Raw genomic sequence first — 23,572 nt, 5'->3', positions numbered from 1 at the left:
GATAATGCTCAACTGAGGAGCCAGTTAGCAGCAGCCGGTCAGCAAATCCAGGATATTCTGGCCCGACTACCCCCTCTCACAACCAACGTTAACGTTGGAGAGAGGCAAGGTGAGGCTCCAAAGTCTCGCCGGGGTAACCGGTCCAGGCATAGCCGTTCGGATAGACTTCCGGCAGCCAACTCCACCCCTTCATCACACCATCGAGAGGCCAACTTCAGGGAAATGCATGGGACCGGACAACAGCAATACAGTCGTTCGGTTAGGACGTCAACTCCTAGCTCTCAACCATCCTCGAGGACGCCCAGAAGAGCTCGAGGAAGTTCCCGGAGGAGATCCGGGGAGGACCCACGACGTCAGCCCGTCCCCGAAGACCATCCTGCGCCTCGTCCAGATCGCCCGGCGCGGGACCAGCAAGTTGGCAGGGCCGAAAGGCCCCCACCAAATTTGATCCGTCCAGACGGAACCAGGATCGCTTCTCCAGTCAGGCATCCTCCATCTCCGATCAGATATCCGTCTCCTCCTCGGCCCGTCCGAGACATCCCAGCTTACGGAAGTAGTAGGAGAAACCCACCATCAGCGGGACCTTCCCGGCGTAGCAGGGCGCCCGAAGAAAGCTCAGGTCCTCACCACCAAAGGCGGACTCCAAGCCTATCCGGCAGGAGTCATTGGACCGACAGTCGCCGGAGTGATCTCTTGGAGGAGACCTACGCCAGCGGCTAAGTTCGGCACAAAGCCACCGGACCGCCCAGGGAGACGACCTTCGAGATCACCTCAACTCTCACAGAGAGGACCGAGCTAGAGATGGTAGCCAGGCTCGCTCGGGGGGGGGGGGGGGGGGTCCGATCCGAGGTACATAACGGAGAGAATGTCCCAAATAACCTATCTCAAGATAGGAGGGGAAATAACCCACCTAATGTGTACGATGGGTCCGGAGCTGTTGAGCAGCCCCGGAATGACCCAGGATCTCAAGACCAAACCCTCGAGCGCCTAACTCAGATGGAGGAACTGATGAGGAAGCTCCTATCAGAAAAAGAAAGAGACGAATATGATTCGGGAGATGAGATGGAACTCTTCGCCCCCAACATAGCAGCGACGGCATACCCATCTGGTTTTCGTATGCCTCACTTGTCAAAGTTCAACGGGGACGGAGATCCGTCGGACCATTTAGGGATGTTCAACACCCTAATGATGGCCCATAACATTGGCCCGGAGCTGCGTTGCTTGATCTTCCCTTCCACACTGACCGGACCTGCCAGGCAGTGGTTCAAGCAGAGTAAAAGACAATCAATCAGCTCCTGGAAGACCTTCTCAGCTGACTTCAAAAGGGCGTTCTACGCCTCTCAGGCCGCCCGTGTTCAGGCCGACTCCCTAGCCAACGTAAGGCAGCAGCCCGGTGAGACGCTGAAAGCCTACTTGAGCAGATTCGCAAATGTCGCTGCTCGAGCCAGGGACGCAGATGATAGCTCCAAGCTCATGGCCATGAGAACCGGAATCCTGGTCGGGGGAGACCTGTGGAAAGACATTCAGAGGAAGGGAGTCAGCTCAGTTAACGAATTCCTTAACAGAGCCCAAGAGTGGATAAACTTGGAAGAAGCTGAAGCTTCAGCTGTGGGGACCAGCCAGGTTCCCGAGAAGCCCGCTGGAACGGGGACGGAGATCGTGATGGCGACCCCCGACGTCGCGCAGAACAACCAGCCCGGTGGTGGCAAAAGAAAGGGGAATGGTGAAAACAGTCAGCACGGTCAAAAGAAGAATAAGTCCGTGGATAAGTTCAAGCCCGTGTTCACAACATATACCGAGCTCACCCAGTCCAGGGAAAGTATCTTCCTGGCCAACTCTACTCGGGTCCCCTGGAAGAGGCCAGAACCATTGAAACACCACAAGGGAAAGAGAGACACTTCCAAATTGTGTCGTTTTCATAATGACGTCGGCCACAATACCGACGATTGCAGGCATCTAAAAGATGAGATCGAGACTCTCATCCGAGCAGGTCCCTTGGCGCAATACTCACGAAACAGGGTCCCAGCGAGTCGACCCGCTCCAGAAGTCTCAACCAGTCAGCCCGGGCCTCGTGCGGATCAGGACGTCCCTCCTCCTGTGGTCGAAGGAGAGATATCCACCATCTCTGGAGGACCGCATATGGCTGGAACGAGCAGAGGCACCCAGAAGAGATATGTGAATGAATTAAAGGCCCACAACGGAGCGGGGTTCGTCCCGGAGCAGCGTCAGTCGAAACAGCAGCGGTTAGAAAAGCAACCGATCACTTTTACGGAGGAAGACGCAGGCCATGTCCAATTCCCTCATAATGATCCCTTGGTCGTAGCAGTCCAGCTCGCCAACCGGAGAGTAAGGAGAGTTTTGGTGGACAACGGAAGCTCGGTAAATCTCTTATTCCGATCCACCTTAGAAAATATGGGATTGACTGTCACCGAGCTAAAGGCGACCTCCATGATGCTGTATGGCTTTTCGGGAGAAGGGTCGGCAGCGATAGGGACGATCGAGCTGGTGATCACCCTAGGAGAAGAATCTCGAACAGTCTCCAAGCTACTTGAGTTCGTGGTCATAGACTGCTCCGCTGCCTACAACGCCATTTTAGGCCGGCCTACCCTCATAGCTTTCGAGGCTATCACTTCCATTCGACACCTCGCCATGAAGTTCCCTACTTCGACCGGAATCTGTACTATCAAGGGCGATCAGCTCGCTGCCAGGGAATGCTACAGCATTTCCATGAAGGGAAAATCTAAAGCCGGGCAGCTGGCAATGGCCATTCAGGGCGAAGAGGAATCTCAGGGACCCTTGGTGGATCCTGAGATTGAAAAACCTCAGAGCGCCGAAGAGGAAAAGGTCACCTTGAGTGAGGACATTGACCCCCGAGTAGGCAAAGACAGATCCGGGCTCCAGGCCATTGAGGAGCTCGAGGAGGTGAACCTCGATCCGCAAATTCCGTCACAGATGGTCAAGCTCGGGAAAAACCTCTGTAGCAAGAGGAAGACGGAGCTGGTTACGTTTCTCCGGGCTAATTTAGATGTATTTGCCTGGTCCCACGAGAATATGGTAGGAATTAGCCCGAGTGTCATCATGCACATGCTCCATCTGGATAAAAGCGTTCCTGCCAAGTCTCAAAAGCAAAGGCGTTTAGGGACAACCCGAGCTGAAGCCCTAGAAGAAGAGGTAGCCCGACTCAAAAAATGTGGCTTTATCCGGGAAGCCAAATTTCCAATTCGGGTCGCCAATCCCATGCTAGTTCCGAAGCCCAACGGGAAATGGCGGACTTGCATTGATTTCTCCGATCTGAATAAGGCCTGCCCCAAGGATTGTTTTCCATTGCCAAGGATCGACCAGTTGGTTGACGCCACGGCGGGGCACGAGCTCATGTCCTTTATGGACGCGTACTCAGGCTACAACCAGATTGCGATGAATCCGGCGGATCAGGAACACACTAGCTTCATGACCCCGACTAATGTCTATTGCTACAAGGTCATGCCGTTCGGTCTAAAGAACGCCGAAGCTACTTACCAAAGGCTAGTGAACCGAATGTTCGCAGACCAGATCGGAAAGAACATGGAAGTATATGTTGATGACATGCTCGTCAAGTCAAAGACTGCCGACAACCATGTTTCTGACCTGGAAGAATGTTTTAAAATACTACAGAAATATGACATGAGGCTCAATCCCCAGAAGTGCACTTTTGGTGTCGCATCAGGGAAATTCCTGGGGTTCATAGTTAATACCCGAGGAATCGAGGCAAACCCCGACAAGATTAGGTCATTGCTCGAGCTTCCTTCCCCCAGGTCGCGGAAAGATGTCCAAGGCCTCACAGGAAGGGTAGCAGCACTCAACCGGTTCATTTCAAAGTCAACCGATAAATGTTTGCCCTTCTACAACCTGCTCCGGGGAAACAAGAAGTTTGAATGGACAGTAGAATGCGAAAGCGCATTCCTCGACCTGAAGGCACATCTGGGCGAACCACCTGTGCTATCCAAGCCCAAGGCAGGAGAGTCTCTCTTCCTCTACCTGGCCGTCACTAAGGACGCGGCCAGCGCCGTACTAGTACGAGAGGAAGACCAAGTTCAGAAGCCAGTTTATTACATCAGCAAGAGACTCCTCGGAGCAGAATCACGATACCCACTGATGGAAAAATTGGCGTTCTGCCTAATCACGGCCTCGAGAAAGCTCAGACCGTACTTCCAGTCCCACTCGGTACACGTCATGAACGATCAGCCTCTAAGGCAGGTTTTGCAAAAACCTGAAGCATCGGGACGTTTGTTAAAGTGGGCGGTCGAACTCAGTCAGTTCGAGATTTTCTATACTCCACGAACTTCCATAAAAAGTCAGGCCTTGGCCGACTTCGTGGCAGAGTGCACAGGATTCCAGGAGGATCCATCAGAAGGCTCATCTAAGCTCACCTCGCCTGAATCGTTGTGGAAGATCTTTGTGGATGGTTCATCCAACGAGAACGGTTCCGGGGCCGGAATCATTCTGATCTCCCCCGAGGGACATAGGTTCCACTCGGCGCTAAGGTTCGGGTTCAAGGCCTCCAACAATGAGGCGGAATACGAATCTTTGTTAGCCGGGTTGAGGATAGCCAATGAGATAAAGGCGAGCTCCGTCCGGTGCTTTAGTGACTCCCAGCTCGTGGTAAACCAGGTTCTGGGCGAATATCAGGCGCGGGGACCCAAGATGGCTGCCTATTTGGCAAAGGTAAAAGCCGAGCTGTCCGCATTTGAGCGAGGATCGATCGAACAGATACCTCGAGAACAGAACGCCAATGCGGATGCCCTTGCCAAACTTGCCACCTCGGGAGAGACGGAGACCCTTGGGTTGGTGCCAATAGAATTCTTGGAAAAACCAAGTATAGAAGGAGATCGGGCAGAGGTCGAGATGATTAATGCTAGACCGACCTGGATGACCTCCATTCTTGAATATATCGTCGAGGGCAAGCTGCCTGAAGGACGTAACGACGCGCGGCGAATCCTATATCAAGTCCCTAGATATACAATAGTTGATGGGTTATTGTACCGACGTGGGCACTCCCTACCTCTCCTCCGATGCGTTCTTCCAGGTGAGGCGAAGGCCATCTTGCAGGAAATTCATGAAGGATTCTGCGGAGACCACACTGGGGGGCAAAGCCTGGCCTTAAAGGTTCTCAGGCAAGGTTATTACTGGCCAACTCTGTCCAAAGACGCGATCTCATACGTGAAGAAATGCGACAAATGCCAGTGATTCGCTGCAGTTGCCCGAGCTCCTCCAGTCGAGCTGAGAATGATCTCGGCCCCTTGGCCGTTTGCTGTTTGGGGAATAGACCTAGTGGGCACCTTGCCCACTGGAAAGGGCGGGGTCCGTTACACCGTGGTAGCCATAGACTACTTCACTAAGTGGGACGAGGCAGAGCCGTTGGCAACAATAACATCGAAGAAGGTACTCGACTTCGTGGTTAAAAGTATCATCTGTCGGTTCGGTATGCCGAAGAAAATCGTCTCCGACAACGGCACTCAGTTCGATAGCGACCTGTTCACCGAGTTTTGTGAAAGGCACGGGATTGTAAAAAGCTTCTCCTCCGTGGCCTATCCTCAGGCGAACGGCCAGGTCGAGGCTGTCAACAAGACTCTAAAGGCGAGTCTCAAGAAGAGATTAGATGAGGCAAAGGGGGTCTGGCCAGAACAGCTCCCCCAGGTCCTATGGGCATACCAGACCTCGCATCGGACTCCTACGGGTCATACTCCTTTCTCCCTAACCTTTGGGAGTGAAGTAGTCCTCCCCGTGGAAGTTGAGGTTCTGTCACATAGAGTACAGTCTTACGACCAAGATCGGAACCATGAGCTCCTGTGCCATTCCCTCGATCTAATTGATGAAAGGCGAGAGGATTCGCAACTCCAGGTCGCCCATTATCAACAAAAGATCACTCGCTACTTCAACTCTAAAGTCAAAAGGCGCACCTTTAACGTTGGCGACTTGGTCCTAAGGAGAGTTTTCCTGGCCGGGAAAGATCCCAAGGATGGAGTCTTGGGACCGAACTGGGAAGGACCATACCAGGTCATCGAAATCATCAAGGAAGGAACTTATAAGTTAGCCCGACTTGATGGAGGAACCATACCACGGACCTGGAACACCATCCACTTAAAGAAATATTATCAATGATCCACTTGTAAGGCCTGGAAGGCCACTTTCTATATATTAATAAAAATCAGCTTTTTACGCACATTTGCAATTGTACTCTTAAAGTAACCCCGAAAGACCCTTTCCCAGTTACTTGGGGGGCATATGGTACCTGGATATAACCAGGTCTCCTTAATGACTTAGATGTTGATTTTTATCTATGGATCGTGTTTCTTCTTAAAGAGCTCGAGACACGGATAAAGGTTAACGCCAACTAAGTCCTATCCTGGTTTTAACTAGGTCGTAAAAACTTGGAAGTTAACTTAAATTTATTGATCGTGTTTCTTCTTAAAGAACTCGAGATATGGATAAAAGTTAACACGAACTAAGTTTTCAAAATAAGTTCCTGGTTTTAACTAGGTCGTAAAAACTTGGAAGTTAACTTAAATTTATTGATCGTGTTTCTTCTTAAAGAACTCGAGATATGGATAAAAGTTAACACGAACTAAGTTTTCAAAATAAGTTCCTGGTTTTAACTAGGTCATAAAACTTGGAAGTTAATTTAAATCTATTTATTGTTGTTCTTCTTAAAGAGTTCAAGATATGGATAAAAATTAACCGAGCTAAGTTTATCAAAAAAGAGATATATATATATGAGTTAAAAGCGCAAGGCAAATTGTCTCGAGGTAAAGACACCTCATGCAAAAGTTACAAAAAATACTTCAAAATATATAAAGAAAAAAGAGAAGAGCGCCCTAAGCTCCGTCAGTCGGCCCTTTGGAGGTCGCCGTTTCATCTTGCGAGGAATGAAAGATAAATTGACTCAGAGAAAAAATTAGGCAAAGTGTAATGGTAAAAGCTTTAAAAGAATAGGGCAGCTTACCGTTAGGGTCATGCTCATGGAAGAGTCCATGACGTCAACCGGGCTCATCGTCTCAATAGTCCGGAGTTCCTTCTCGGTGAACTTGTAGATATGGTTAACGGCGTAGCTCGCCGATTCGTACACCGTTCCCCGAAAGACCTCCGGGATCTTCTCTAGGTCCTGGGGATTGACCGGGATGCGTACATCGGAGGCCACCACAGGCGGAGTCCCGAGCTCCATCCCTGCGTCCTGGGTGACGGTTGGAGTTCGCTGAGGTGGCGGAGGCATTTGGCCTGCTCCGGCAGCAAGAAGAATCGCTCCCACGTTCTGGGCTGGCGGGGCTTTCTCCTTCTCCTTTGCAGGAGATTTAGTGTGGAGACCCCGGCAGAGCTCTTGGAACCCCGGAGCCTTTTCGCTCTTGGCCCGGCTGGGGGGTTCCCCCCGAAGACTATGCCCCGCAAGCTATCCTCGGGCTGAGACATCTCTTCTGTCAAACAAAAAAATATAATACATGGTTATTACAAGTTAGCAATCATACAAAGATAAAGACAAAATGTTAAAGCTAAAAAAGCACATGAATACTGAGGGAGCCCTACCCCCCGAGCTGGAAGAACCTAAGACGATTATTTCACGAACTGGCGCAGGTTCTAGGTCCGATTCTGACTCAGGGCTAGACTCTTCTACATACTGCCTAAGCCCTGGAGCATAGTTACCTCTCTGGAGTGATGGCCATGTGCGTAGGTTGGTCCCATACTCCTCGAATAAGATCGACCTAAAAGCTAGGGTGTTATCTACTACTACGGTACCCTTAGGCCGGCTCTCTTGGTGATCCAACACGAGCCGGTCAACACAATGGAGCAGGAGTGTGTTCAGGTCCGGATCCCTTCGATGACGATGGACGATCTGCCTAGGATTGAACCTAACCAGCGGGGGGTCTGCAGTGGCCCTATCTAGACTCTTAAACAAGTAAGGGTTACCTTGGCCAGAAGGACCCGAGGCTGCTCCGGATCGGACCCTCTCCTCGCCCATCCTCTGGGCGACCTCCAAGGTCCTCTTCCTGTTCCTCACGAGCGGAACTTCGGCCGCCTCGTCCTCCTCGTCTTCCTCTACCGCGACCTCCTCCACGATGATAGGTCTGTTGTCGCGGGTTGGGGATGGCCCCCGGGGCCTCTTCAGGTTCAAGGTCTGGTTTGGGAAGATCAATTTGCATAACACCATCGTCTTATCTGTCACGAGCACGCGATAGTCCTTCTCACTGGGGGGCAAGCCCGCCAGTGTTTCATATTGGCCCCCGAGGGTCACAGACTTTTCGGTCCTCGCGTAGATGGCTGCAGGATTGGCTGGAATCAGAATGGAATATGGGAGGAGCTAAAATAAAATAACGCTTAAAAGGCGAGCTAAGATCAGGGACTACTTACGAGGACGATTGAAATAGTGGTGGTCGCAGTTCCGGAACCCAGTTGACATGAAGAACTGGTCCTTGAAGTCATTTGGGTGGCTGGGCAGCTCGATCACCGCCGCCGTATTGGGAAAACAGGTTAAATAGTAAAACCCGTCACCTCGCCCCCGCTGATCCGGGCTGGCTTTAAGGCAAAATAAATATAAAATATCGGCAGGAGTAGGGACCTCCCACTCTTGCTTCTTCAATAAATACCTCAACCCTGCCAGCAGACGGTAGGAGTTGGGGGGGAGCTGAAAAGGGGCCAACCCTACGTAGTTCAGGAAATCAGCGAAGTACTGATCCAGGGGAAGGAAGGCCCCTGCCTTGAAGTGTTCACCGCTCCAGGCCGCGAACGATTCATCGAGCGGCGTGCAGCTCCGCTCGCCATCCGCAGCAGGTCGGGCAATAACGAAGGCTTTCCCCAGTGGAATGTTGTGAGTGAGGAAGAGTTTGTTGATCTTTGCCTGGTCGGTAACCTTTGAGACAATTCTCTCCGCCTCAAAGAATGCGTCGGGGGCCACCTCGACCTCCTTCTCCACGGCCGGCCCAAAGCGGGGAATCGGGGAGCTAGGCATCACCGCCTTTCCTTTTTCCTGCTGGGAGGCCAAGCTTCCAACGTTCTTCTGAGGGAGGTTCTTTTTTGGAGCCATCTGGTCGCCTAGCGAACAAAAGAAAACACTTTAGAAAAGGCGACCCCAGCAGAAGGAAGAAGCAATTATTATTTACACGAGCTGAGGTAAGCCCATCTCGTGGAGAGTGGAACCACGCGGTTCAAGTGAACACGCGCGTATGCTCCCAACAGATCCCAGATTACTCGGAATTCGCGTGTCAGGGGATTCAGAATAGAATTTTCCTTGGGGGGAAAGTTTCAATAGGCAGAAAATTACAAAACCACTTATGAGGCGTGTTCCCTAAGCTATCCGGTTTTGCACCCAAAATTTCCCAAAACTCCTACCCAGAAATTTGTCCAGAAAAAACACCCTGAAACCCATACTCTAAAGCGATTTCTTACAACAAATGTGCCCTAACCTAAAAAGGGCTGTCACCCTCCATATCCACACAACCCAGAAAACCCTTGCATGCGGCTACAGTAAAAAAAAAAAAATTCCTAAGCTACAGTAGCATGTTTTCAAAATGAACAGGGTCGGGAAACTTACAGTGTATGGCTGGGAGGTAGACGAGGGCGTTGCGTTGGTAAGAGCTTCGTCGGTGTAGTAGCTTCCAAAGCTTCGGAGGAATCCGTGCGCCTAAGCTTCGTGATCGATGAAAATGGCAGCAAAAGGGTTGAGGGTTTCGTTCTTCTGAAATATGGAGAAGGAAGAGAAAAGGAGATTTAAAAATTTTTGAATGAAAGGGCGGCCCATGCGTAGGGTGGCCACCCCCTTTTTATATACGTGAAGGATCACGTGTAGAAGGCTCTTGGGTGGCCCTGGTGAGGGATCCGAGGCCTTCCACTCGAAATACGAAACGACGACTGGGCATAGGCTAGGCCATTAAATGCGGTTCTCGTAAGACGTACCGTCACCACCCACAACGTTTCACGTATCAGACGCCTGCGTAAAGAGTGGAATGCGAAGAGTTTATGGGGAAGTCTAAAAGCCCCTACTGTGGTCTTATATACGACGTCATGTACCACGAGCAGGAGCTTGGGGGGCAGATGTACGCCCTGGTTTTCCCAAGGGCTGATTAGCAGGCCGAGCTACGGACTAATCACGATTAGCCCATTAACATCCCCAAGACTGGAGCTCCCGTTTTGAGGTCGTATCTTATTAGCTCGAGCTATCCCTGAGGACTCACCAAGGTCGCCCAGGACTGGGTGAGGGAATCCGAAGGTCGAAGGTTGGGTCAAGGGAGCAGATCGTGGCACGAGCTATGTATGGAGCTCTGACCCTCTGTAAAGTCAACACACGCAAGATAAACGTGCATATATCTGACATCACGTGTCCGATATCTCCCTGACATCTCGGACACGCAGCAGGAACGTGCGTGTTCAGATATCCAAGGCTGGGTTGGGTCGTGCGGCCCATTATCTCCTTACCTATCGATTTGACCATACTTATGTGTCAGGTTTAGGAATTAATCATGAATGTCACAGAGTTGATATGACAAATAATAAGGTCACGGGATGACCTCCTTACCAACTTCCAGGTGCCGTCTCCTATAAATATGGAGAACCTGGGAATTGATAGGGGTTGGGAAAAATAGTATCTGAAGAGATATAGGCTTTGTAACCAAATACCCAGAATATATCAATAATATTGACTAGTGGAGTAGAGGGATTTTAACCTTCGAACCACTTAAAAACGTGTCTGGAGTCACCTAGTTCATTCTCTAAGATTCTGTATCTGCGACGGTTCTATATTCAGCACTAATCCCCCTCTCTTCTTCTCTTAATTACCTGTTGCCAAAGAACCGCGTCAACAGTTACACTAGCGCACAGGGCGCAGCTTGGCCACTGGTAGCCAAGGACAACTTAATATGCACTGAGCTCGGTTTAAGCGGGCCGGAGTCAGTGGGATAAACAGAGGGTGCGACCTAAGTTGTCGGCCATGATTATTATATGATATGAATGTTATAAGTGTTTGATTGCATCCATGATTCTGAATTTATGCTGAATGATTAATGTGGGTTAATGATGAGAGTTCATGCTTAGTGAGTTTGTTATCTGTTACTACTGTTTGTGTTGCACATGTTTTCTTGCTGGGCCTTGGCTCACGGGTGCTACGTGGTGCAGGTAAAGGCAAGGTCAAGCTTGATCAGCCTTGATTGGAGAGCTCTGCGAGCGGAATGTACATGGCCGGTTGCTCAGCCGCCACAGTTGAGGTTTAGGTAGGGATACGAGACCCAGAAATTGTTCAATTTACTTTAGTATGGCTGACAGTTGTTTGTATTATTTTGGAAGTCTGTAACCCAACTTTTTAACTCTGTTTCTTTTGGGATCCCATGTATATAACTGCTTAATTATATAAAATGAAACTTTTGAGACCAAAACCTTTTTAACCCTAGTTCATACATGTTTAGTGACACGTTTTTAAATTAATGACTTGATTAGCAAGTCATGCACCTTTATAAGTACACAGTGTATCGGTCCTGGCTATCTGGGGCGTTACAACTGGCCAATCCCGTTCTGGTGCCGAAGCCAAACGAGACATGGAGGACATGCATCAATTTCACGGATCTCAACAAGGCTTGCCCTAAGGATTGTTTCTTGCTTCCTCGGATCGATCAGATGGTGGATGCGACATCCGGGTACAAGATCTTAAGCTTCATGGACGCTTACTCCGCTACAATCAGATTTCTATGCATGTAGCAGACCAGGAGCATACCAATTTCCAAACTGACAAGGGGATACACTGCTACATTGTCATGCCCTTCGGGCTCAAAAATTCTGGGGCCACCTATCAGAGGCTCGTCAACCGGATGTTCCGAGCCCAGCTGGGGCGAAACATGGAAGTCTACATTGACGACATGCTGGTCAAATCCAAGACCTCCGGGAAACATTTGGATGACCTGGCCGAGGCCTTTGCAGTCATTCGAAAGTATGGGATGAAGCTGAATACTAAGAAATGCACTTTCGGTGTGGCCTCAGGGAAGTTCTTGGGGTTCATAGTGAGCTTCCAGGGGATAGAAGCCAATCCGGACAAGATCAAGGCACTAATTGATATGCCCTCTCCCCGGAAGCATAAAGACGTGTAAAGTCTGACCGGGCAGATAGCCACCCTAAGCTGTTTCGTCTCTAAGGCCACGGACAAGTGCATCCCGTTCTTCAATGTTCTTCGGGGAAGCCAACGTTTTGAATGGTCGGTTGAGTGCGAAGAGGCTTTTCAAAAGCTGAAAGAGCACCTGGCCCGAGCGTCGATATTGGTGAAACCGGTGGACGAAGAGCCTCTATATCTCTATTTGGCAGTGACCGAGCACGTGATTAGCGCCGCACTGATGCGAGAGGAGGAAAAAGCCCAGCTCCCGGTATACTACGTGAGTAAAATGTTGTTGGGGGCTGAGTCACGGTATCTGCTGATTGAAAAGTTGACATTTTGTCTGCTGATGGCATCCCGGAAACTCCGGCCTTACTTCCAGGCCCACACCACAAAAGTTCTAACCAACCACCACTTGCGATAAGTGTTGTAGAAGCCCGAGTCGTCAAGGAGACTCTTAAAGTGGGCCATGGAGCTAAGTCAGTTCGATATAGCCTACGTTCCTAGAGTCTCAATCAAGGAGCAAGCCCTAGCCGACTTCATCATGGAATGTTCTGGGATCTCCCCGGGGGACGATCCTGCGGACCCCACAGCGCCCGTATGGAAGGTGTTCGTGGACGGGGCCTCGAATGAGAATGGATCAGGGGCCGGGATCATCCTAGTGTCGCTGCAAGGACACCAGTTGCAAAACTCCCTGCGTTTCCATTTCAAGGCATCGAACAACGAGGCCGAGCACGAGGCCATGCTAGCCGAGTTGCTGGCCCGGGAGGTAGGGGCCATGAACCTGGAGATCTACAGCGATTCCCAGCTGGTTGTCAGGCAAGTCTCGGGAGAATATCAAACCAAAGGTGAGAGAATGGTGGCTTATGTCACTCAGATGAGAGAAATGCTGCAAGCGTTCAAGAGGCACTCCATCCGCCAGATCCCTAGAGTGCAAAATGTATTCGCAGACACACTAGCAAAATTAGCCACCGATGCCGAAGCGGAGCTGTCCGGACTGGTCCCCATTAACCATCTCCTCATGCCAAGCATTCGAGTCTCCGTGATCAACACCATTGACAACTCCACGTCCTGGATGGGACCCCTTGTCCACTATCTGACAATCAGTGAGGTACTAGCGGACAGGGCCGCAGTCAGGAAGCTTCAGTACCGAGTCCACAGATATGTCATGATGGACGGAAAACTCTACCGCAGGGGGTTGTCCATGCCATACCTCAGGTGCATGTCTGGGACCGAACTGAGCGCAATCATGCATGAAGTGCACGAAGGCTTCTGCGGAGACCACACAGCCGGACTCAGTCTATCCAAAAAGATCCTGCGCCAAGGATATTTCTGGCCAGCCATGAAGAAAGACCGTATTGACTACGTCCGCAAGTGCGAGCAGTGCCAAAGATACGCGAAGGTCCCGCGAGCCCCTCCAACAGAAATAACCCTGATGACCAGCCCCTGGCCTTTTGCGGTGGGGGGAATCGATCTGGTAGGATCACTCCAGGTTGGGAAGGGAGGGGTGAAATACGCCATCGTGGCCGTCGACTATTATACCAAGTGGGTTGAGGCGGAGCCCATGAATACAATCACCTCGAAGAAGGCCCTGGATTTCATCATCAACAATATTGTGTGTCGGTACGGACTCCCCTATAAGATTGTATCCGATAACGGGAAGCAGTTCGACAGCATCCACTTCACAGATTTCTGTGCAAGACATGGTATCGTCAAGAGCTTCTCCGCGGTCGCCAGGCCCCAAGCAAACGGGCAGGCAGAGGCCGTCAACAAAATCTTGAAAGGGACGTTAAAGAAAAAACTCCAAGCCTGCAAAAGCAAGTGGCCCAAAGAGTTGCCCCGCATGTTGTGGGCTTACCAGACCACTGAAAGGACATCTACCAGGCACACTCCTTACTCCATGGTGTACGGATGCGAAGCCGTCATCCCTGTCGAGACGACTGTCCCGTCTCACCGAAGAGACACGTACGATCCCGCCCAGAACCACGCCTTACTCCAGGAGTCCTTAGATCTCATCGAGGAGATCCGGAAGGAGTCACAAGTGCAGCTGAAGATGTACCAAGGCAAGATCGCCCGGCATTTCAACTCTAAAGTAAAAATCCGAAGGTTCGAAACCGGTGATCTGGTCCTGAGAAGAGTCTTCCTCGCTACCCAAGACCCTGGAGTAGGGGTTCTGGGCACGAATTGGGAAGGACCATATGAAGTCCAGCACGAAGTGTGCCCCAGGACGTACCGTTTAAAGCGGCTCGATGGCACGGAAGTCCCAAGAGCCTAGAACGCGGAACATCTCCGTAAATACTATCAGTAGTCAGGAGAACATGTTCCATTTTTATATTTTCGTTGTAAATAATGTATGCCTCAAGGCGATCCCTTGAATAATAAAAAGGGCGTGTACAAAGAGCCATAAAAAAAATGTTATCAGACAATGAAAATTCTACTCAAGTGACCACAGACAAGTCTCTGCTCACTTGGGGGGTGTCCCCCGTATGAACAAATACCAGGTGGGGCGCAAGGCTCAGGCCTAGTCCCGACCCAGACCGGCAAGGTCTGGGGAGTACAAACCCCGAAGGACCAAGCCTCAGGCTGGTCCCGCCCCGGACGAACGATGTTCGGCGGTACAAATAAAAGGACCAAGCCTCAGGCTGGTCCTGCCCCGGACGAACGATGTCTGGGGGTACAAATAAAAGGACCGAGCCTCAGGCTGGTCTCGGCCCGGACGAACGATGTCCGGGGGTACAAATAAAAGGACCAAGCCTCAGGCTGGTCCCGCCCCGGACGAACGATGTCCGAGGGTATAATAAAAAGGACCAAGCCTCAGGTTAGTCCTGCCCCGGACGAACGATGTCCGGGGGTACAATTAAAAGGACCGAGCCTCAGGTTGGTCCCACCCCGGACGAACGATGTCCGGGGGTACAAATAAAAGGACCAAGCCTCAGGCTGGTCCCGCCCCGGACGAACGATGTCCGAGGGTATAATAAAAAGGACCAAGCCTCAGGTTATTCCTGCCCCGGACGAACGATGTCCGGGGGTACAAATAAAAGGACCGAGCCTCAGGCTGGTCCCACCCCGGACGAACGATGTCCGGGGGTACAAATAAAAGGACCAAGCCTCAGGCTGGTCCCGCCCCGGACGAACAATGTCCGGGGGTATAATAAAAAGGACCAAGCCTCAGGCTGGTCCCGCCCCGGACGAACGCTGTCCGGAGGATAGAAATATCTGGTATGCCCCTATCTATGTAGGCAAAAGGCAGAGGAACTTACTATGAGTTGTTGGTCGCGCAAAATGGTGGTTGTCCGGCGATAAGGACGGCAGAATCTCAGTCTTGAAATGATGAAGACGGTTTAGCAACTCGTCGAGAGGACAGGCTAACGACGTAGGCTTGGGCAAGGGTGCAGATGCCGGAACCGTTGGAAAAAGGCGACGGCGCAGAATGAGCAGACAGTGGAAGATCTCGTCGGCAAGATCGGACATAAACAATTCCTTCGGGTTCTTAGACTGGCTAGAGAGTGTAAAGGTTTCAAATGAATGCCTGAGGGGTATTTATAAAGACCCAAATGCTGATCTCTGATCCAGTGGATAGGATCGATCCCCCATCGGACGGTCCAAGATTGTGCAGAGGCATTAATGAATCCACTCGAGTGCTGGATCCGCTCCCTTTCGATCCAACGTCCCAGAAAAGGAGACACTTCAAATTCGCCCCATCCTACGGTCCACCTCAGCGCAGAAGCATTAATGGAAAGCCCCCATGCAGATGGGACGCTTCGAAATCTGAGCCGACGCAATAGCCTAGGCTTAGCGACCCTTAAGGTGGTTGATGAATTTTCAAGGTCAAGTGCCACCGGTGCAGCGGTTACAAGACGACACGTGTACCCCTCGTCGCGAACCGGGGCATCGATAAACGAACCTGGACCTTGGTAAACGATCCGGGCTCCGCAGTCGCCCGACACGCGAGGCCCCTTGCCCCGGACCAACTATTCTAAGAAGGAATCGGGGAGATAGCCGTAAGTATCCGGGACCAAGGCAAGCCTCCACCGCGCAGGCCCAGATGAAGGCTTGGGGGGTAAATATTATCGCCGTTTCCTGCGTGGGCCCGGGACCGCGATCCAAGCCCACTAGCTGACCAATTGAGGTTGGGCCAGCCCGGGCCCAGGCAAGGAGTATGATGGATATCGACAACCCAATTCTGGGTTAGGCCCGGAAGGTGTCCGAGGGAGTATTGTCTGGGACGGTCATCCGGGAGACGATACAACTGGCCAGGGGTAACAGTCGGGATCGGTGCGAACGGTCCCGAAGCCTGGTAAACGATCCGGGCTCCTGGTGGATGATCCGGGCTCGCGGTAAACGGAGAGGGACTGTAACGACCCAAAATTACTAATAATGCTTAAGGGCCTTGATTAGTGTGCCGGGAGGGCATAATTGGAGGTTAAGAGAATTAATGGTAAGAAAGCGTGAATAGGGGTATTGAATAAGTATGCGGGCCCTGTTTGGCTGGTAAGGCATAATGGTAATCTTGGCCCGTTAGGGCATAAATGTGAATGTGTGTGATAATTGTTGAGACCACATTATTATGTGGATAGATGGATAAATATATGTGCGTGTACAGGTGTGTGCGTTTGTAATTAGCGGCACAAGGCGATCCTAGGGAGCAGGTAGCGGGGATAGTCACAACGGGGCTTAATAGTTGACTTTGGATAAGTCAAGGATATTATAGGTATCGGGTAATTATTTAGACTATCGGGTTATGAAAATAAATATATGGAGATATATTTGAGGTTAGGAAGTCTAGGTGGGAATGTTGGGGAATTTTACCATTTTACCCTCGGGGACGTTTCCAGCACCCCGAGGCTCGGGATTGACTTAACGGGATAAAGGATAGACTTAGTTAAAACAGAAGCTAGTGGAAAGAAATATTAGACCGACTCTTATTCTCTCTCCCTCTTCTCTCTCAAGAAAACTAAGAAAAACACAAGGAAAACAGAGGAAATTTGGACGATTTAGGCTGGGATTTCAGAGGATTTCAGTGGGGATTTAAAAGCTTAGCTCAAGGATTATCCAAGGAACATTTAATCAAAGCCAAGGTGAGAATCAAACTGTGTTTTTGAGGTTAGAAACTCTGAGTTTTCTGAGTAGTAAGATAATTGTAATTTTGATGTTTAAGGTGGAATTGAAGCTAGAAACTTGGGAACTAGCTGGGATTCTGCTTAGAAAAGGGGTTCAGCTGAAAAGGTAAACTTTACTTTATGATTTAGAAGTTTAAATTTGAGTTTTGAATGGTTGGTTATGGTGTTTGATGTTCTTGAGTTTCAGAGATTGAAACATGGATTGCAATGAGTTTTAGATTGGGTTTCCTATTGAATTATGATGTTAAAGTTATCTTAAAAGTGTTGGGAATGATTGATATGGAAATAGGGAGCTTTGGGATGGTTTTGGTTAAGGTTTGGAGGTTGAAAATTGTGGAAATTCTGGGTTCGACGGGAAGGGCCGCGGCTCTGTTCTAGAGCGCCGCGGCCCTAGCTTGTAAGGGAGCCAAGAAGGCTCGGCCAAAGGCAAGCGTCGCGACGCCCAAAGCAAGGGCCGCGGCGGGTGTCCCCTTCAGGTGCGGTGTTGGCTCTGTTTTGGAGAAGGGTCGCGGCTAAGCTTCAAGGGCCGCAGCCCTTGGTTGCACACATGAGTTTTTGAGGGTTTTAAGCACGGGAAGGTAGTCTAGTGTGCTCGGGATTGGTTTCACCACCGTGCTTGGTGGAATTCGGTTGCCCGGGAGTTAGTTTTATAACCAGAAACCTATATCCGAGTATTAATGGAATTCATTATCTTGGTTGTGACTAGGTGATAAGCTAGGGCTCGGGAATGGATCGTGCTCGGGGGTCGTCCTCTCTAATTAAAGCATTTGGACTTAAGGTAAGAAAAATGCACCTGTGTATGTGGATAGGACGGGACTAAGTGTTCCCTATATCTGAATGTATTGTTATGTGATTGTGATACACCATGTGAATATGTTGGGACTAAGCGTTCCCTATAATGGTATGAATGTCATAAGGTGGTATTATGCCACAAGGACATGTGGTAACGGCCTAAGGGTGCCGAAATCCACACTTGCGCACAGGGCGCGGCTCGGACACTGGTATCCGAGGACAGCTTATTATGCATTGAGCTCGTTTTAAGCGGGCCGGAGTCAGTGGGTTAAACAGAGGGTGCGGCCTAAGTCGTCGGCCCTGGATATTATGTGGTATGAGTGTATTATGTGATTGATTGTGTCTTGAATCTGAATGTATGTGTTGAATATCTGTTGTAGAATATTGTCTATGACTTAATGAGTATCTGGAGCTGGATTATTGGTTATTGACCAGTGTGTTGTCTTGAATGGACTTAATGGCTTGAAAGAACTGAGTAATGCTTTGTGGTTATTGGATTATACTCTGTGAACTGTTTAGCTGTTAATACTGTTATGATATGATATTATGTTTTCTTGCTGGGCTTCGGCTCACGGGTGCTACATGGTGCAGGTAAGGCAAGTTGTCCATGGGTTAGAGAGCTCTGGGGGCAAGGTGTACATTGTCAGTTGCTCGGCCGCCACGGTCAAGGATTTGTACAGGAACGGGAACCTAAAACGTATATTTTTCAATTAGAGTGGCTTGGTCATTTATTTGTAATTAAGAGTTTTGTATTTACGTTATTTAAACCCTAATTTGGGATCCCATGTAACAAACATCCGTTTTAGTAAAGCTTAACCGTTTATAAATCAAATTCCTTTTTAACCTAATCTTTTGTGTCATTAAATACACAGTTCCAACTAAATGACTTGATTAGCAAGTCTTGCACTATTTCAAACACACAGTGTAACGGTCTTGGTTATCCAGGGCGTTACAGGGACATAGGTAAACGAACCCGGGTCGGGTCCCCAAGGTTGGCAGGGAAAAGCATCTGTGACCCTGACTCCGCCCCATGAAGCGTGGGAATTGTCCCCACGTTTCACCTGCAGAAAAGGCCACCTCGGGATTGTACGCCGCTAGTTCAGACCTGTGCCACCACTGCTCTGACCGATCTTGTCCCCTGAATCTGTCTCGTAACTCGAGATGCCCAGACCAAAAGCTCCAATTTGTCGGATGATAGAGACGGTTTGGCCTGGCCCAATGGGCTCAAGGTAGCATTTTTCTTTTATGTTTTAATTCTTCTATATTGGGCTTCTGGTAGAGAAGCTTGCTGTATTTATACCTTTATTGGGCCTAGGTCAGCCTGGCTCATGCCTAGTGCACCTGTGTAACGCCCTACTACCTTAGAGCCGTTACCAAGTGAGTTTTAAGACAAAACAGTGCAATGAACTCGCTAACCGAGGTTTTTAAATCAAAAGTGTGACTAATAAAAAGTTAAGGCTGTAATCTTTGGAAATGCGTCGTTTCATTAAAACTTCTAGTATTAAACATTTGGGATCCCAAAATAAGGTTTGAAAACTATTTACATCATAAAATAAGTTTACAGTTGACTAGTTATAAAAATCATAGGTTATTACAGCCATTTCTCGTATAAACCCCCAACCAAAGCAGTCGGACAGGCCAAACATGTACGCGTCGCTTCACGCTCTCCATACTCATGGTTGGTTGACTCAGCCTTTGCCCTTACCTGCAACACAGAGCACCCGTGAGCCGAAGCCCAGCAAGAAAACTCATGCAGAACATAACATATGCAATTTATACAGTTTATCATATCAGATAATCCACAGATAAACAAGTCAACCATTAGACTAAGCAAACACGGCCATGCCGCCCCAGAAGCCTTACCAAAGCCTGGGGTCTCGGTCCTTACCGTAAGGATCTCACATGTATCCTCTGGGTCCTACCCTGACTATAAGCATCCCATGTGCTAAGTGTTACTTCCGGCCCCGCTGCCGTTCTCGGCCTTGCCGCCCTCGGCCATAGCCGTTCATTTCACTATAATCACACATATAGTATATCTCAAAATAACATTCAAACAAATATCAATTCATTTAAATCTGCACCCTAACATGTAATGCAATATAGGGTCGTGCCCTGCAATCATCTCATCATGCAACATGCAATATAGGGCCGTGCCCCGCAATCACACTATGGGCCCATGCCCCATCCTACGGGTGTTATAGTTTTCTTACATTTCAATTCAATAGCTTATATCACCTGACTCCTTGAGCACGATCCCACTCGAGCCTTAGCGCACACCTAGGCACAAACATAGGTCAAAGTCAACACCGAACCCCAAGTCCGAATACCTAGCCTCGGGACCAATCCCGAGCCCCCGGGAAGTCCTAAATCCCCAAAACAAAGTGGCGGAATCGAGCCCCGAACCCTAGGTCAAAATCCCTCATCAAAAACCCAAAAATCCACTTCTGTGAACAGTGCAGCGCTACAGCGCTCTAAAGAGGGCACTGTAGCGCTACAAGAAGAACACACCCCCCAGAACAGGGGCTAGCGCTACAGCGCCCACTGACTAGCGCTGTAGCGCTAGTTGCAGCCCAGCAGAACCCAAAAATCGCTTCTTGCGATTTCCTTCAACCATTTCAACCCCAAACTTGTCCAAACCTTTTCCAAACCCAAAATCAAGCTTATAAACACTCTCCATCCATCCCAATCATCCCCAAATCTCAAAACCCAAGCACAAACATCCCAAATCTCAAAATTCACCATGAACAACCCTAAACCCAGAAATTCAGTCAACAACAAAGTTAAAGGCTTAGAATTCTTACCATTGATGCAAATTTCGACCTTGATTCAACCCTAGACCTCCTTAGCTTGTTCATCCTCAAAGCTTGCCCAGAAATTCCCTAAAATTCCCATCAACTCAGCTCAAAACACAGCTCAAACCATCAAAACCCTTAAAACTGAAATCTCTAAAACTTACCTCAAAAGTTGATGTGTTCTTGCTAATCCTTGCCAAATCTTCAAGTGTAACCTTAAGATCCTTGATGCTCAGCCTATCCTAGCTCCCCACTGAGCTTTGCTGAAAGAAAAATGGAGAGAAAAGGTGCAAGAATGCACAAACCGCCCCCTTAGGAAAAACCCTTGTTTTCTCTCTTTTCTTTCTTTCTTTCCACACCCAACACACTTTCTCTATAAATCCCACTAAGTGTAAAGCCTCATAAATCAATCTCTAAAAAGCCAAATGACCAAAATGCCCTCCCTATTAACTCTAAGCCCCTATTGTCCAAGTAGGGCCATTTTAGTCATTTTACCCAATTCCCGCTAATCCTCAAGTGTCTCTAATATTTTCCCGTTGCTCCCCAATACCTGAAAAGTCACCAAATAAGTATTCCCCATCATCAAAATTAATCTCAATCTATTCTCTAAATTCCTGCTTATACCCCAGGCTCGCCCCGAGCCGGGTATAAATTCCCGTCATGATTTTCCGCTAGCCTGCTCACTGGGATCGCCTCGAGTCACAATTCACAGATACATTCACATCACAATGTGGTCTCAACAATCATCACATATCAATGCAGTTATGCCCAACATGGCCAAAATTACAGTTATGCCCTTCTAACACGATCCGGGCCTACATGCATACTAATATACATAGTCATGCATCTCAGATAAACAAATAGTCATATAACATGCTTTAAATCATAATCATGCATTTAACTCATCAAAGTCACACATAAATCACATCATGCCCTCTTGGCACGCTAATCAAGGCCCTTAAGCCTTATTAGCGGATTTGGGTCGTTACAACCTGTGAACCTATAAATACATGTAACAGAGCACTGGGGAAGGGACGTTTTTGGGTGCATGTATACAGTTACTCTGCTAAAACTAAGAAAAAACTCCATTGTTATAGAATCTCTAAGCTCTAATACAACAGTCTCGTGGACTAAGGCTCATTAACGCCCCAACCACGTAAAAATCTTGCTTACAACTTCTAAACCCTTTCTCTTTAATCTCTCTTATCTTATTTATTATGGTTTCCAAAAAACTCGGTAAACATTTGTGTGGGAACAATAGGTATGATATTTTCTCCAAGAAAAAGACTAATATTCAATTTTAAGAAATTCCTGCTTGAGTTTTCAGTTATGTTGATGAATATAAAATAGCTCAGCAGGTCTTTAAATCTTCTGAAATGAAGATTCACGTACCAGAGTTTCTTGGGTTCCACCACCTGAAGGAGAATTGAAGATGAATGTGAATGCTGCAATCTCTTTCTCTCATAAGTGTTCAAGCATATGAATTGTTGTTCGTGATCATAGTAGGGAGGTGGTCTGGAATTTGTTCACCTTTAGGAGGAGCTCATCCTTCTCCCTTAATGGAGGCAAAGGCTTTGCAGATGGCACTTCTTTGAGGACAGTTAGTGTTGAATCTATTGTAAAATGGTAATTGATAAAATTGTTCAAGAGACTAATAATCTTTCCCTCTTAGCTGATGATGTTAGGAGTGTTAGTAGTTTGATTTCTTCTTTCCCTAACCTTGTTATTAAGTATATTAGTCAAATTCATTGGCACACCTTAGGCAACAAGGCTTTAGAGCTTAAAAATGAAAGCGTGGAATTAATAATTAAAAGAAATTAATACCAGTCTTCAAAAATAAAAAATTGATTGGAATTTTGATAATATGAGATATTCTGTTGAGTAATAATTAAGTAAATATATCATTTTATTTACAATTATAGTGCAACCCCCATGCAGTGAGTTAAGTTAGTACAACAGGACCCAGCCCACAGCCCCCAGCATCTCATGGTCCAACAAAATCTAAAGATCACAAGAGATTTAAACAGAAGAAAACTATATAAGAGTCAACTTCAACGATCAATTCCCAGTTTGCAATTTGACATGTCATAAATGGGATAAGATTTTGCTTTGTTGTGTGGTCCAATTCTATTTATTACTACTGCTACTACAACTGAGAATCGTCCCTTCACTTCTCCTTTCAGAAGATGGAATCTTTTCATTATGTTTTGCTTTTTTGCTCATACTCAAACACTTTGAGCCTCAAAAAGTGACGCATTTTAGTCTCCTATATTACACTTAATTTTCCATCAGCTGACACACAAATTCTACTCTTAATATAAAATGGTTTATACTTCTTTTATCCTTGAATTTTGTTACATTACTAGTTTAGTTTAGTTTCTATGTTTTAACAAATTACTTTTTAGTAGACCATGTTTTGTAAAATTGTTCAAATAAATCATTAAAACATAATTTTGATCGAAGTATTTTAAACTAAAATAACAAATAATTCACAAAATTAACAATTTAAGACAAAAGCACAACCATTCTATCTAACAACTGTGTTTTTATATTCAATTTTTTGTTCATCAAAATTAGATTTAGGGATTTATTTAAACCATTTAACAAAACACAAGGTTCAAAAAATAATTTGTCAAACACAGAATACAAACAGACAATGAGACAAAACGCAAGTCCAAAACGGTATAAACCCTAAAAAAAAACTACTTTAAATAACATTTTTAAGGCTAAGCTTCAAAGATATGACACAGAGAAGTTGATCAGACTGTTGATAG

The 23,572-nt window shown here is 48.1% G+C and overlaps 1 long non-coding RNA gene across 1 annotated transcript; it reads right to left on the bottom strand.

The window, feature by feature from the left end:
* Positions 1-19,492: 19,492 nt before the first annotated feature.
* On the bottom strand, positions 19,493-23,208 carry LOC133830867 (uncharacterized). Its single transcript, XR_009892259.1, has 3 exons — positions 22,191-23,208; positions 19,895-20,019; positions 19,493-19,711 (listed from the first exon to the last, which is right to left on the bottom strand). It is a non-coding gene; the product is annotated as an uncharacterized LOC133830867 (long non-coding RNA).
* Between the last annotated feature and the right edge of the window lie 364 nt (positions 23,209-23,572).

This window comes from Humulus lupulus, chromosome 4 (genome assembly GCF_963169125.1).
Source record: "Humulus lupulus chromosome 4, drHumLupu1.1, whole genome shotgun sequence".
NCBI lineage: Eukaryota > Viridiplantae > Streptophyta > Magnoliopsida > Rosales > Cannabaceae > Humulus > Humulus lupulus.
Note: the sequence above shows the minus strand (reverse complement) of the source record. Positions and strands in the feature narration are given on the sequence as shown.